Raw genomic sequence first — 17,286 nt, forward strand, 5'->3', positions numbered from 1 at the left:
GAAGTACCTTATGTTAAATTATTTTGTTTTTTGGTAAAATAATGATTTTGTATAGGTAATGAAAGAATTGATAAGACATAAAAGATCAATATCAACTTGTAGACATTTACAACCAAAATTAACTAACAACCATTACAGAGTCTGTGTAAAGAATGACAGTCCTTTGCTTGGTAGTCATTACTGAGGGTATTCACATGAATACAAATGTCTCCAAAAATATAGTACCTCTGCAATACCAGGACACTGTCACTGTCTGTTGTGCAACTCATCCAACGGGCTTAATACCAAACTCTAGGGAAAACATTTGAATTCCTTTAATTCCAGTGGAAAAGGGTTAAAGCATCTGAAAAGTTTTCATTCCTTATACGTGAACATGTATGAAATGAAAAGAAATGTATCCAAGCACTGTATTGGGTTTCTCTTGGATACAGGTAACCTATGACAGGGAGTACAGGTAAGATACACTATGCTACCAAAAATGTTGGGACGTCTGCCTTTACACACACATGAACTTTAATGGCACTCCAGTCTTAGTTTGCACGGTTCAATATTGAGTTGGCCCAACCTTTGTAGCTATAACAGCTTCAACTCTTCTGGGAAGGCTGCCCACAAGGTTTAGGAGTGTGTCTATGGGAATGTTTGACCATCTTGCAGAATCGCATTTGTGAGGTCATGCACTGATATTGGACAAGAAGGCCTGGCTCGCAGTCTGCATTCTAATTCATCCCAAAAGGTGTTCTATTGGGTTGAGGTCAGGACTCTGTGCAGGCCAGTTAAGTTCCTCTACCCCAAACTCGCTCATCCATGTCTTTATGGACCTTGCCTTGTGCACTGGTGTGGAGTTGTTTTTCAGGTGTTGGGCTTGGCCCCTTAGTTTGAGTGAAGGGAACTCTTATGGCATCAGCATACCAAGACATTTTTAACAATTTTATGCTCCCAACTTTGTGGGAACAGTTTGAGGATGGCCCCTTCCTGTTCCAACAAGACTGCACACCCTACGGACCAAGACTGGGATACTATTAAAGATCATGTGCGTGTAAAGGCAGGCATCCCAATACTTTTGGTAATATAGTGTAGGTCCAACTGCAAGAGAGGATCACAGGTAGATGCTTTTGGGTTAACTCTACAGAAAAGAAGAATAGAGCACCCCACCTCTTGTTGTGAGTCCAAAAAAGAAGTGTTGTCTCCTATTGTACTCTTTGGTCTAATAAATGATCTTGTGCTGGAAATAGTGCTCTGATTTGTTGTCTTCATGTTACCTTTCGAAAAAAACACACCTGGGCTGTTCATTCAATGACCCAAGGTGGTACATTTTAGGGATGAGTTTGCATTTGGATCAAACCTTGTGCTGAACCCAAGCTCCCCCCTATTGGCTTCATATAGCGGTAGTGAAACAGTTTAGAAATCAAGAAAATCATGGAACTGAAAATTGTTTTGTCCACCTGAGTATATTTTCTCAATGAATGCAAAGCAAACTGTGGTTGGGTGAGGTGAAGATCGTTACGTCACCATCCTATCTCTCCACCTTGTCCAATCAGAGAACACTTTGCATTAATTGAGAAAATACTAAAGGTTCCCTGTGTGTGTGCCAATTGGGTGACCTCCTATGTTCAAAATACAGAAGGGCATCTGCTCAGCATGGGACCTGGAAGCAAGTTGAGATCACTGGAGTAGTGGTACCTACTACAATGATTTTCAGCTTCCATGGGAATCCCACACATATGATCATGGTAAGCATAAGGATATTTTTATTGTCATTTTAGAACATGTTGTTCATAAATGGGAACAAAATAATGTGCTCAGGTCCTTGTAGTAACAAAAATAAAATCTAGACAAAACACACAATAACACACATTTAATATTTTGGCACCAGCTCCCTTTGGCTCTTTAAGGGGTTCTGAAAGACGTGAGACAGAGGCAGACTTCCTGATCATGTTATCGTTGTGATTGGCTATCACAGCGGTCATATGATCAGGAGCCCTTCCTATGGAATTCCTAATCATAAAATGTATAGGGAGCTGTCAGAGACAGCTGGATCATTGTGCTGGGAGTACAGAACAGTGCAGCCACTGATGCATAAATGCATACAGACAGCATCAAGGCCCAGCAGCCATATATGCGCATTATTATTATTATTGTTATTATTATACAGGTTTTATATAGCGCCAACAGTTTGCTAAGCGCTTTACAACATGAGGGCAGACATTACATTTACATTACAATTTGGTACAAGAGGAATCAGAGGGCCCTGCTCGTTAGAGCTTACAATCTAAAAAGGAAGGGGCAATTGATACAAAAGGTAATAGCTGTGGGGGATGAGCTGATGGAGGAAGTAAAACAGTGTTAGTTAGAAGCAGGAAAGGCTTCTTTGAAGAGAAGGGTTTTCAGGGATCGTCTAAAGATGGATAGATTAGGGGACAGTCGGACAGATTGGAGTAGGGAGTTCCAAAGGATGGGAGAAGCTCTGGAGAAATCCTGGAGGCGAGCATGGGAGGTGGAGACAAGGGAGCTAGAGAGAGAGCAGGAGGTCTTGGGATGACCGTAGAGGGCGGTTTGGTTGGTATTTTGGGACTAGGTCAGTGATGTAGCTGGGGGCAGAGTTGTGGATGGCTTTGTAAATTATTGTTAGTACTTTGAATTGTATTCGTTGGGTGAGTGGAAGCCAGTGCAGGGATTGGCAGAGAGGGGTGGAGGACACTGAATGGCTGGTAAGGTGGATGAGTCTGGCATTCATTATGGACTGGAGGGGGGATATGCCATTGGGTACAGGATTAATTAAGTAAAGAAAACATATGTAAACATAAATATGGAGCGCTCACCCCTGGAGGAGCTGCTGAATATGACCCAGATCTCCTTTGCTAGTACTGAGGCTGCCTGACACAAACACAGTTCCATACACAGCGACAATACAGGCGCAGCCTACAGAATGTCTTTTTAGAAATTATTGCTGAAGAATTTGAACAGGGGAGAGGTTTAATGGTCACATGATACTTTAAAAGGATCATAGCAATCAATAGGAGGATAATCTTTACACTAAATCCTCATAACTGCAGGCACACATGACAATCCCAATTTAGGTTCTATTCACAGTGTCCCCGGAGCTGTACACCACTCACCTTCCACCGGGAGATCCTCAGTGAGGGAGATAACAGATCCTTCTCCAGACCAGAACTTCTGGCAGTGCCCCTAAGGCCGCGTACACACGCGGGGACTGTTCGCTCAACTTTGTCCGTCAAACTGTTTCAGCGAACAGTCCGCTCAAAATTAGCATGGACGGACTTGCCCACACACGACGAACGAACAGTTTGCTGAAACCGTGCGCGATGACGTGAACGGCACGTACGACGGGACGGAAAATACGACGTCCCATACACTGCATTACAACTTTCGGCGTGTAAATCCTTTCTGAGCATGCGCGGAACTTAGTTTGACGAACAAGCCTACACACGAGGGGACTGTTCGCTGAAACCAAGTTTCAGCGGACAGTTTTTCGGAATTTCCGAAAAACTTTGTTCAGCAGACTGTTCGCTGAAACTGTCCGCTGAAAGCCTAAAACACGGGCGGACTGTCCGCCGAAACACTGTTCAGCGGACAAAGTTGGGCGAACAGTCCCCGCGTGTGTACGCGGCCTAACAATGATCCTTTACCAGTCCTCCCCAGGCTCTCAGCCCAGCTCCCTTTGAGGCCAAGGCGGTAATCCTTGACTGAGTAAATCTGCCATCAGGGGCAACAGCCTCAAGGGAACTTGAACCCTCCTGGCAGAGGAATGAGCACTCTGGAAAGGCCTCCAAAACACGCATCACCTCCTCAGCCTCCTTATGAACGCCTTTTTTTCAGGGATTAGCTGGCTTTGACCCTCCCTGTCCTATATTATGGAAACTTCTTCCAGAAGCAGGTGGGAGGATTCAAACACCCAACTCAGGAACCCTGACCAGACAAAAACAATCTATTGCTGCTCCACTGCCTATAGTGAGGCCAAAAATGAAATTTAGGTTTGTAAAAGGAAAGTGTGATGCTGTAACCCTTTTGCCTTGCAGGCTTGTGAAATTGACAATATCTGTACTCAGACCACAGTCTCAGAAGAAGGCCGGCAACAAGGCATGTCATCTTCATAAAATCTTGTATATTTTCCAAGTAGGGGGAACAATGCACAAACATTGATTCTTTTCAGCCTTGGTGGGCTTTAGTCATAACCAAAGCCCACCTGGGCTGGTTATGACTAAAGCCCACCCAGGCTGAAACGTGTCAATGTTTTTGCATTTTTTTCTCCTACCTGAATGGACTGTGGTTGTAAAGGCAGAAGTTTTTTTTTATCTTAATGCATCTATACATTAAGATAAAAAAGCCTTCTGTGTGCAGAAGCCCCCCTCAGCCCCCCTCATACTTACCTGAGCCCCATCTAGATCCAGCGATGTTGCACGAGGGACTCCCCCTCCTGATTGGCTGAGAGACAGCAGCGGCACCATTGACTCCCACTGCTGTCAATCAAAGTCAGTTTTCCAATGAGGAGAGAGAGGGGGCGGGCTGTGTCTGAATGCACACACAGAGCTGCAGCTCAGCTCCGGTGCCCCCATAGCAAGCTGCTTGCTGTGGGGGCACTCGACAGGAGAGAGTGGCCAAAAGAGCCGACGAGGGACATGAGAAGAGGAGGATCTGGCCTACTTTATGCAAAATCACTGTACAGGGCAGGTAAGTAGTGATGGACGAACTTCCGACGGGACGTTTCGCGAACGCGAAACGCGAACGGGCACAAACGTTCGCGAAAACGACCGTTCGCCGCGGGCTCCATTGACTTCAATGGGAGGCGAATTTCGCAAACCTTTAGGTCGAATTTGCGGCCACGGGGTAATTATTAGGGGGTAGCACGTAGTCCCACCACCTGGACAATAGCATAATACATGTATGAGGTGAATTTGGGATCGATAACTACAAGCATTTTTTTTTTATTTGGGAAATTGTTCTGACAATTCAGGACTATGGAGCTAATGAAGGCAATGGAGGAGAGGGAAGGTCAGGGACCAGGGTAGGCAAACAAGAGGGTGCAGGAGATACAGAGCACTGACAGCAGCACCGTAATACAGAGCACTGACATCAGCACCGTGACATACAGCGCTGACAGCAGCTCCGTGACATACAGCGCTGACAGCAGCTCCGTGACATACAGCGCTGACAGCAGCTCCGTGACATACAGCGCTGACAGCAGCTCCGTGACATACAGCGCTGACAGCAGCTCCGTGACATACAGCGCTGACAGCAGCACCGTGACATACAGCGCTGACAGCAGCTCCGTGACATACAGCGCTGACAGCAGCTCCGTGACATACAGCGCTGACAGCAGCTCCGTGACATACAGCACTGACAGCAGCTCCGTGACATACAGCGCTGACAGCAGCTCCGTGACATACAGCGCTGACAGCAGCACCGTGACATACAGCGCTGACAGCAGCTCCGTGACATACAGCGCTGACAGCAGCTCCGTGACATACAGCGCTGACAGCAGCTCCGTGACATACAGCACTGACAGCAGCTCCGTGACATACAGCGCTGACAGCAGCTCCGTGACATACAGCGCTGACAGCAGCACCGTGACATACAGCGCTGACAGCAGCTCCGTGACATACAGCGCTGACAGCAGCTCCGTGACATACAGCGCTGACAGCAGCTCCGTGACATACAGCGCTGACAGCAGCTCCGTGACATACAGCGCTGACAGCAGCTCCGTGACATACAGCGCTGACAGCAGCTCCGTGACATACAGCGCTGACAGCAGCTCCGTGACATACAGCGCTGACAGCAGCTCCGTGACATACAGCGCTGACAGCAGCACCGTAAGCAGCCCCAGGAGGAAGTCAGCACAGCACAGGGATGGTGTGATCCCCTCATAATAAGAACCCCCAGGAGGAAGTCAGCACAGCACAGGGATGGTGGGAGCCCCTCATAATAAGAACCCCCAGGAGGAAGTCAGCACAGCACAGGGATGGTGGGAGCCCCTCATAATAAGAACACCCAGGAGGAAGTCAGCACAGCACAGGGATGGTGGGAACCCCTCATAATAAGCAGCCCCAGTAGAAATATGACACCGCTCAACCTCTTCAAAGAGGAGGGTAGGGGCATATAGTACGGTGTGCTTTTTTGGGTCAGGGAAGTGAGCCAAATGAATTAAGAAGGTCTGTGTGCTTGATTCCAAAAATTGTTTATAGACATATACATGGTCTACTGATCACATGTGTTGAATTCCTCCGAGATCCATGCCTCATTCATTTTTAGAAATGTGAGGTAGTTAACACTGTCGTGAGCTAGGCGAGTACGCTTATCGGTCACAATCCCCCCTGCTGCGCTGAACGTCCTTTCGGACAGGACACTGGATGAGGGGCAAGCCAACAGTTCGATTGCAAATTGGGCAAGCTCTGGCCAGAGGTCAAGCCTGCCCACCCAGTAGTCTAGGGGTTCATCACTCCTCAGAGCGTCCACATCGGCCGTTAACCCAATGTAGTCGGACACCTGACGGTCTAGGCGTTCCCTGATGCTGGATCCGGATGACACCTGTCGATGGGTCGGCTGAAAGAATGACCTCATATCCGAAGTCACCAACACATCTTCAAACCGGCCTCTTCTTGCAGGCGCTGTTGGATTGGTACCCGCAAATCCTTCTCTGGGAGTGGGAATTGCTCCTCTGCCAGCGCACGCAAAAGCAGAATGCAGCATTTCTCGAAGCAAGGCCTGGAAGTGCTGCATTCTGACAGCCCTCTGCGACGGCGGTAACATTTCCGCCATTTTGTGTTTGTACCGGGGATCTAAGTACGTTGCCACCCAGTACTGGTCCTTGACCCTCATGCTTTTTATACGGGGGTCCCTATTAAAACACTGGAGCATGAAGGCCCCCATTTGCACTCAAGCGGAAGGTATGTGGTGGTGGTGGTGTTGTTGGTGGTAGTGTCTTTGGGGGTGCACATAGCAGAGAGTGAAGAAGAGGGTGCAGATCGAGAGGATGAGGAGGGTGCAGAAGAATAAGGCTGAGTGAGCCACTCAACCAAGTCTGGTGCGTCCTTTAAAGTAATTGAACGCACCTTCTGCAACTTCCCACTTTGGCTCAAGGCTGTTGCTCCTGCCCTACCCCTACCACCCCTGCGGAAGGGCCTGCCTCTTCCTCTGCCTGTCATTTTTTAAATCACCCTGTGACAAAACTCTTAGTCCCTATACCGCTGAAGGACTGCTGCAGTATAGGGCAGCGGTCAGCAGTAGTGCACGTCAACCCTATGTATTGTGGACCGATAGCGGTCCTTACAGAACAGCAGACTGTACTGCACTCAGGCCTATGTACCGTAGCACCCTATACCAAGTTACCAGTCCTTATAAAAACTTTTGTGGACCAAGCAGGTTGTGTGTTAGTGATTAGCAGACTGTACGTCAGTCCCTATACCAATGAAGGACTGCTGCAGTATAGGGCAGCGGTCAGCAGTAGTGCACGGCAACCCTATGTATTGTGGACCGATAGCGGTCCTTACAGAACAGCAGACTGTACTGCACTCAGGCCTATGTACCGTAGCACCCTATACCAAGTTACCAGTCCTTATAAGAACTTTTGTGGACCAAGCAGGTTGTGTGTTAGTGATTAGCAGACTGTACGTCAGTCCCTATACCAATGAAGGACTGCTGCAGTATAGGGCAGCGGTCAGCAGTAGTGCACGTCAACCCTATGTATTGTGGACCGATAGCGGTCCTTACAGAACAGCAGACTGTACTGCACTCAGGCCTATGTACCGTAGCACCCTATACCAAGTTACCAGTCCTTATAAAAACTTTTGTGGACCAAGCAGGTTGTGTGTTAGTGATTAGCAGACTGTACGTCAGTCCCTATACCAATGAAGGACTGCTGCAGTATAGGGCAGCGGTCAGCAGTAGTGCACGGCAACCCTATGTATTGTGGACCGATAGCGGTCCTTACAGAACAGCAGACTGTAACGCACTCAGGCCTATGTACCGTAGCACCCTATACCAAGTTACCAGTCCTTATAAGAACTTTTGTGGACCAAGCAGGTTGTGTGTTAGTGATTAGCAGACTGTACGTCAGTCCCTATACCAATGAAGGACTGCTGCAGTATAGGGCAGCGGTCAGCAGTAGTGCACGGCAACCCTATGTATTGTGGACCGATAGCGGTCCTTACAGAACAGCAGACTGTACTGCACTCAGGCCTATGTACCGTAGCACCCTATACCAAGTTACCAGTCCTTATAAGAACTTTTGTGGACCAAGCAGGTTGTGTGTTAGTGTTTAGCAGACTGTGCGTCAGTCCCTATACCGCTGAAGGACTGCTGCAGTATAGGGCAGCGGTCAGCAGTAGTGCACGGCAACCCTATGTATTGTGGACCGATAGCGGTCCTTACAGAACAGCAGACTGTAACGCACTCAGGCCTATGTACCGTAGCACCCTATACCAAGTTACCAGTCCTTATAAGAACTTTTGTGGACCAAGCAGGTTGTGTGTTAGTGATTAGCAGACTGTACGTCAGTCCCTATACCAATGAAGGACTGCTGCAGTATAGGGCAGCGGTCAGCAGTAGTGCACGGCAACCCTATGTATTGTGGACCGATAGCGGTCCTTACAGAACAGCAGACTGTAACGCACTCAGGCCTATGTACCGTAGCACCCTATACCAAGTTACCAGTCCTTATAAGAACTTTTGTGGACCAAGCAGGTTGTGTGTTAGTGATTAGCAGACTGTACGTCAGTCCCTATACCAATGAAGGACTGCTGCAGTATAGGGCAGCGGTCAGCAGTAGTGCACGGCAACCCTATGTATTGTGGACCGATAGCGGTCCTTACAGAACAGCAGACTGTAACGCACTCAGGCCTATGTACCGTAGCACCCTATACCAAGTTACCAGTCCTTATAAGAACTTTTGTGGACCAAGCAGGTTGTGTGTTAGTGTTTAGCAGACTGTGCGTCAGTCCCTATACCGCTGAAGGACTGCTGCAGTATAGGGCAGCGGTCAGCAGTAGTGCACGGCAACCCTATGTATTGTGGACCGATAGCGGTCCTTACAGAACAGCAGACTGTAACGCACTCAGGCCTATGTACCGTAGCACCCTATACCAAGTTACCAGTCCTTATAAGAACTTTTGTGGACCAAGCAGGTTGTGTGTTAGTGATTAGCAGACTGTACGTCAGTCCCTATACCAATGAAGGACTGCTGCAGTATAGGGCAGCGGTCAGCAGTAGTGCACGGCAACCCTATGTATTGTGGACCGATAGCGGTCCTTACAGAACAGCAGACTGTAACGCACTCAGGCCTATGTACCGTAGCACCCTATACCAAGTTACCAGTCCTTATAAGAACTTTTGTGGACCAAGCAGGTTGTGTGTTAGTGATTAGCAGACTGTACGTCAGTCCCTATACCAATGAAGGACTGCTGCAGTATAGGGCAGCGGTCAGCAGTAGTGCACGGCAACCCTATGTATTGTGGACCGATAGCGGTCCTTACAGAACAGCAGACTGTAACGCACTCAGGCCTATGTACCGTAGCACCCTATACCAAGTTACCAGTCCTTATAAGAACTTTTGTGGACCAAGCAGGTTGTGTATTAGTGTTTAGCAGACTGTGCGTCAGTCCCTATACCGCTGAAGGACTGCTGCAGTATAGGGCAGCGGTCAGCAGTAGTGCACGGCAACCCTATGTATTGTGGACCGATAGCAGTCCTTACAGAACAGCAGACTGTACTGCACTCAGGCCTATGTACCGTAGCACCCTATACCAAGTTACCAGTCCTTATAAGAACTTTTGTGGACCAAGCAGGTTGTGTGTTAGTGTTTAGCAGACTGTGCGTCAGTCCCTATACCGCTGAAGGACTGCTGCAGTATAGGGCAGCGGTCAGCAGTAGTGCACGTCAACCCTATGTATTGTGGACCGATAGCGGTCCTTACAGAACAGCAGACTGTAACGCACTCAGGCCTATGTACCGTAGCACCCTATACCAAGTTACCAGTCCTTATAAGAACTTTTGTGGACCAAGCAGGTTGTGTATTAGTGTTTAGCAGACTGTGCGTCAGTCCCTATACCGCTGAAGGACTGCTGCAGTATAGGGCAGCGGTCAGCAGTAGTGCACGGCAACCCTATCTATTGTGGACCGATAGCGGTCCTTACAGAACAGCAGACTGTACCGCACCCAAGCCTATGTACCGTAGCACCCTAGACAGACCAAGTTACCAGTCCTGATAAAGAGCTTTGTGGAACAAGTGAGTTGTGAATGATTAGCAGACTGCAGCAGAAGGGCAGCAGTCAAGTATAATATTCTTTCTATATTTGGAAGAAAGAATATTATACGTGTACAAGCCTATTACCGTACCACTGATACCAGTCCTGAAAAGAACCTTTGTGGAACTAATAGTAACAGCAAGTCTTTAAAATTATCCTCACTGCCTGACACACTGCTTCCTGCCTGTCCCTATACAAATTGGCAAAAAAGAGTAGGCTGGAACGATTAGCTGGAACAGCTCTTTTGTGGACCTGATAGTAACAGCTAATGATGATGATGATGATGATGATGAAGAAAGACTAATCTGGCTGAGCTGTCCCTAAAATAGCAGCATACAGCGCTCTGTCCCTTTATCTAAACTGACAAAAGAAACTCAGGCTGCTGACCTAACACCTATACCAGTCCTGAAAAGAACTTTTGTGTACCAAATAGCTAGCGTTTTCTCTGTCCCTACTCCACACAGGATCCTTTCCCTACAGTGACAGAAGAAAGAATGTAAAATGGCCACCGGATCGGGTGTATTTATAGGTTAGGGGGAATGTCCAAGTGTCCATGAGCTGTCATGTCTCAATTGGTTGTCCTGTAACACATGATAAACGTGTCACGAAAGGTTAAAGTTCTTGTATACATTAAACACGTAAGTCCGCCGGGGCGAACGACGGAAAAAGGCGTTCGAACCCGCGGACGGCGAAAGTCGGAAATTCGCCGCGAAACGACCGCCGGGCGAACCGTTCGGCCATCACTACAGGTAAGTATAACCTGATTGTTATTTTTAAAGAAAAAAAAATTAGAATTGTTGCCGACCTTCTTCAAAAACTAAATTTAGCAACGCGACAAGAGGTGGGTGCTTTGAGAATATATTGAAAAAGATTGTGAGAATGAATAATTAGCATTCGTTATAATAATAATACTAATTAGCAGTAATTTAACAGTTATTCAGTACAATGCCGAATCAGTAAATCTCTCAGCACCAGGGAAGAAGCCGTTCCATAGTACAGTGTTTTTCAACCTTCTGTCAGTCAGGGGGCCCTTTAAAAGCATTTTCAGTCTCGAGACACGCCAGTCTACGGCTTGAGTCATATTACTGCGTGTCGGGAAACACATTCCCATGAGCTTAAAGAATTCTTATGATATTTTGTACAATCAACTGTAAAAAAAGTTTTGTCTTTTATAAAAATGTGTTAAAATATCAGCCATTCGCTAGTTAGATAAAATGACATGTTAACGTTTAAATAAAAAAAGTGGCCATATTTATCTGCTCTGTGCAATGATATTACACGTGAAGGTTGCTTTCCTCCCATTTCGGGCAGTCCCCCACCAGTGCTGTCAGCTTCTCCCTCCTCCAGGTGCCTCCAGTAGTAAGCCAGGTGCATGTGTTCTCCTGAGCCGGTCTGTGTGCGTTCATAGACACATACAGCACCAGTAAACCACACCCCTGCTCCCTCCCCACAGGAGTTTGACTGATGGATCCTATTGCATTGTTTCTCTAAAGCCGCGTACACACGGGCGGACTGTATGGCCAACTTAGTCCGTCAGACAATCCGACGGACAGTCCGTCCTACTTTCGAATGAACGGACTTGACCACACACGATGAACAAACAGTCCGTCGAAAGCTTGCGTGATGACGTGTACAGCACGTACGACGGGACTAGAAATAGGACGTCCAATACACAGCAATGCAACCTTTCGCCGTGTAAATCCTTTCTGAGCATGCGCCATACTTAGTCCGTCCAACTAGCCTACTCACAAGCGGACTGTCCGCTGAAACCAAAGTTGGACGGACAATATTACGGAAATTCCGAAATACTTAGTCCGCCAGACTGCACGCTGAAAAAGTCCGCTGAAGGCCACACACGAGCAGACTGTCTGCTGAAATGTGTTTCGGCAGACTAAGTTGGACAGACAGTCCGCCCGTGTGTACGCGGCTTCAGTTTCTCCTTTGAAGATGGGTGATGGATGAGTCTTTAGAGTCTTTAGGGACAGAGGTAGGGAGAAGGACAGATAATGGAGTGCTTTTTGCCCTAAAGTGATTGTAAAGTCTATTTTTTTTTATAGTATAAGAGTATAGTATATAATAGTAGTGGTAAAAAAAAAGCCCTTGTGGATTTAATGAACCTTTTTTTTGGTTAATTCTCCTTTAAGGGGGTGTGACAGGGGGCATGTCCTATGCCTACCTACGTTTGCTAGTGGGTGTCCCTCATTCCCATCTCAAAATGTTGGGGGGGTATGCTCTTCTCAGGTCTCTCTTTGGCTCTCCGGGTCTCTCCCTCCTGTCGAGTGCCCCCACAGCATGCAGCTTGCTATGGGCCGAGTCAAAGCTCCCTGTGTCCGCGGCCCACGCCCTTTCTCTCCTTATTGGCTGACCAACTTTGATTGACTTATTTGTAAAAAAGTTTGAAAACCATTTATCTTTTTTCCTTCCACTTCACAATTATGTGCCGCTTTGTGTTGGTCTATCACATAAAATCCCAATGAAATACATTTATATTATTAGTTGAAACATTATTATTATTATACAAGTTTTATATAGCGCCAACAGTTTGCACAGCGCTTTACAACATGAGGGCAGACATTACAGTTATATTACAATTTGACACAAGAGGAATCAAAGTGCCCTGCTCGTTAGAGCTTACAATCTAAAAAGGAAGGGTCAATTGATAAAAAAGGTAATAGCTGTGGGGGGGGGGGGGGGGGGGTGAGCTGATGAATAAAGTAAAAACAAGTGTTACTTAGAAGCAGGATAGGCTTCTTTGAAGAGAAGAGTTTTCAGGGATCGGATAGATTAGGGTGCAGTCAGACAGATTGGGGTAGGGAGTTCCAAAGGATGGGAGAAGCTCTGGAGAAATCCTGGAGGCGAGCATGGGAGGAGGTGACAAGGGAGCTAGAGAGAAGGAGGTCTTGGAATGACCGAAGAGAGTGTCTTGGTTGGTATTTTGGGACTAGGTTAGTGATGTAGCTGAGGGCAGAGTTATGGAAGGCTTTGTAAATTATTGTTGGTACTTTGAATTTTATTCGTTGGGTGAGTGGAAGCCAGTGGAGGGATTGGCAGAGAGGGATGGAGGACACTGAATGGCTGGTAAGGTGGATGAGTCTTGCAGCAGCATTCATTATGGACTGAAGGGGGGATAGTCTATGTAAAGGTAATCCAGTGAAGAGGGAGTTGCAGTAGTCGAGGCGAGAGATGACCAGGGAGTGAATTAGAAGCTTGGTGGTGTCATTAGTTAAAAAGGGGCGTATTCTGGAAATGTTGCAGAGGCTAAGGCAGCATGATTTGGACAGGGCTTGTATGTGGGCCTGAAAGGACAGTTCCGAGTCTAAGGTTACCCCTAGCACCCTGGCATGTGTGGATGGACTGATAGATGTGCCATTGATCTTGACAGAGAAGTCAGGGGAAGGGGCACGTGGGGGAGGAAATATTAAGAGCTCGGTTATATTAAGATGACAAAATGTGGAAAATTTCAAGGGGTATGAATACTTTTTCAAGGCACTGTAGGTGTATTTTATTGCAGAAGAGACATTGCATGCCTCTTCTGCAATAAAGAGCCTGCCTGCTCAAAGTTTTTTTTTTTAATGTTAGACTTTATTTCCCCTTAAGGTAAAAAAAATGTATGCTACTTTCACACTGATGCCACGTACACACGATCAAACAATCGGGTGGAAAAGTCCGGCAAACTCAAGTCCGCCAGACAACCCCCCCCCCCCCGTGTGTAGCCTCCGGCGGACTTTTTTAACTCAAAAGTACGGCGGACTTGGAAAGTAGTTTTGCACTCAAATCTTCCCGCCAGACTTGCATTTCGGCGGGCAATCCTGCCGTGCGTATGCCAGTCTGCCGTACTTTTGAAATGAACGGACTTTTCCCGCCCGGAGAAAAGTCAGCTCATTTTGAGCAGATCTCCAGGTAGGCGGGGCCCGTGAAGGATGCAACGCTGGCCCCGCCACCTGGTATGGACTTAAAGGGGAACCTCAACGCCGAAAAAATCGGAGTGGGTGGTCCCCCCCAGGTCCACATCAGGCCCTTGTCAGAGCACGCTACCAGGCCGGCCAGGAAAAGGGGGGACGAGCGAGCGCCCCCCCCCCCCCCCTCCTGAGCTGTACCAGGCTGCGTGCCCTCAACATGGAGGGGCGCCTTGGGGAAGGGGGGGCTGCGCAGCCCCCCCACCCCAAAGCACCTTGTCCCCATGTTGATGAGGACAAGGGCCTATTCCTGACAGCCCTGGCCGTTGGTTGTCGGGGCCTGCGGGCAAGGGGTTTATCGGAATCCGGGAGCCCCCTTTAATAAGGGGGCCCCCGGATACGGGCCCCCCACTCTATGTGAATGAGTATGGGGTACAATGTACCCCTACCCATTCACCTGTAAAATAAAGTACAAAAAAACACAACACACAAGGGTTAAAATAGTTTATTGCACAGCTCCGGGGGTCTTCGGGGGTCTTCTCGCCGGACTCCTCCACTATCTTCTTCTATCTCTTTTACTAGCGGAGGAGCCCGGCTTTCTTCCTCGCCGCCGCCCTCTTCTTCCGACTTTGGGGGTCTTGTCCCCCTCTTCGGTTCTCCTGCCGGGCCACCGCGCCTTCTTCTAGCTCTTTTACAGGCGGTGGCCCGGTCTTCTGTCGCCGCTGTCGCCGCCGCCTTCTGTTCTTCTCTTCAGATGTTGCCTCGTCGCATCCTCCGCTCACAATGGCACCGACGCGACGAGCGGCGACTTATATAGGGACATCACCGGATGATGTCCCCGCCTATTATGATGTCACAGTCCCAGCATCCTCTGGGACTGTGACACCATAATGGGCGGGGACATCATCCGGTGATTTCCCTATATAAGTCGCCGCGCGTCGCGTCGGTGCCATTGTGAGCGGAGGATGCGACGAGGCAACATCTGAAGAGAAGAAGAGAAGAACAGAAGGCGGCGGCGGTGGCGACGGCGGCGGCAGAAGAACCGAAGAGGGGGACAAGACCCCCGAAGTCGGAAGAAGAGGGCGGCGGCGAGGAAGAAAGCCGGGCTCCTCCGCTAGTAAAAGAGCTAGAAGAAGATAGCAGAGGAGTCCGGCGAGAAGACCCCTGGAGCTGTGCAATAAACTATTTTAACCCCTGTGTGTTGTGTTTTTTTGTACTTTATTTTACAGGTGAATGGGTAGGGGTACATTGTACCCCATACTCATTCACATATGGTGGGGGGCCGGTATCCGGGGGCCCCCTTATTAAAGGGGGCTCCCGGATTCCGATAAGCCCCCCGCCCGCAGACCCCGACAACCAACGGCCAGGGTTGTCGGGAAGAGGCCCTTGTCCTCATCAACATGGGGACAAGGTGCTTTGGGGTGGGGGGGGCCGCGCGGCCCCCCTTCCCCAAGGCGCCCCCCATGTTGAGCATGGTATGGCTCAGGAGGGGGGCCGCTCGCTCGTCCCCCCCTTTCCTGGCCGGCCGGGTAGCGTGGTCGGACAAGGGTCTGATGTGGACCTGGGGGGGAACCCCACACCGATTTTTTTGGCGTTGGGGTTTCCCTTTAAGTCCATACCAGCTCGCGGGGCTAGCGACTCATCCTTCGCGGGCCCCGTCTACCTGGAGACGCGCTCAAAATGAGCAGACTTTCCTCCGCATGTGTGGGCGAGTCCGTTCATTTCAAAAGTACGGCGGATAGTCCGGCGGACTTAGTATGCCGTATTAGTCCGCTGAAAAAGTGCCGTGTGTGGGCAAGTAGCCCGTTCGGAAAGTCCGGCGGACAGTCCGGCGGATAGTCTGCTACGTGTGTACGCGGCATCAGGCGCTTTGCAGGCGTTATAGTGCTAAAAATAGCGCCTGCAAAGAACCCTGAAAGAGCTGCTCAATGCACTCCAATGTGGAAGCCCGAGGGCTTTCACACTAGAGCGGTGCGCTTGCAGGATGGTCAAAAAAGTCCTGCAAGCCGTATCTTTGCAGCGCTATAGGAGCGGTATATTCACCGCTCCTAAAGTGCCCCTTCCCATTGAAAACAATGGGGCAGCGCTGTAGACCCGCCAGCAAAGCGATGCTTTGCGGGCAGTTTTAACCCTTTTTTGACCACTAGCGGGGTTAAAATCGTCCCACTAGTGACTGAATAGAGCCTCTAAAACAACGGTAAAGCTTTATCGCCCATGCACGCCCACCCCAGTGTGAAAGTAGCCTTATGCCGCGCACACACGGTCGGATTTTCTGGCTGAAAATGTTCGATGGGAGCTTTTTGTCAGAAATTCTGACCGTGTGTAGGCTCCATCGGACACTTTCCATCGGAATTTCCGATACACAAAATTTGAGATCTGGATCTCAAATTTTCCGACAACAAAATCTGTTGTCAGAAATTTCCGATCCTGTGTACACAATTCCGAAGTACAAAGTTCTACGCATGTCCAGAATCAAGTAGAAGAGCCGCACTGGCTATTGAACTTCAATTTTCTTGGTTCGTCATACGTGTTGTACATCACCGCGTTCTTGACGTTTGGAATTTCCCCACAACATTGTGTGACCGTGTGTATGCAAGACAAGTTTGAACCAACATCCGTCGGGAAAAAATCACATGGATTATGTTGTCGCAATGTCCGATCGTGTGTACGCGGCATTAGACTTTAGAACCACTATAAGAACTAAATACATGTTTCTGCCATAGGGGGTTATTTACGAAAGGCAAATCCACTTGCCACTACAATTGCAAAGTGCACTTGAAATTGCATAGAAAGTGCACTTGGAAGTGCAGTCGCTGTAAATCTAATGCCCCATACACACGGTTGGATTTTCCGACGGAAAATGTGTGATCTGAGCATGTTGTTGGAAAATCCGATTGTGTGTGGGCTCCATCTGACTTTTTCCATCAGATTTTCTGGTGCACAAAGTTTGAGAGCAGGATCTATAATTTTCCAACAACAAACTCCGATCGTTTAAATTCCGATCGTGTGTAGAGAATTCCGACGGACAAAGTGCCATGCATGCTCAGAATAGACTAAGAGATGAATGCTATGGGCTACTAGGGATGAGCTCCGGCATGTTCGCATGGAACACGTGCAGAGCCCGCCAGGAAGTC

The sequence above is a fragment of the Lithobates pipiens genome, unplaced genomic scaffold, assembly GCF_037356315.1.
Source record: "Lithobates pipiens isolate NorthernLeopardFrog02 unplaced genomic scaffold, aLitPip1_a1.2 Scaffold_18, whole genome shotgun sequence".
Lineage (NCBI taxonomy): Eukaryota > Metazoa > Chordata > Amphibia > Anura > Ranidae > Lithobates > Lithobates pipiens.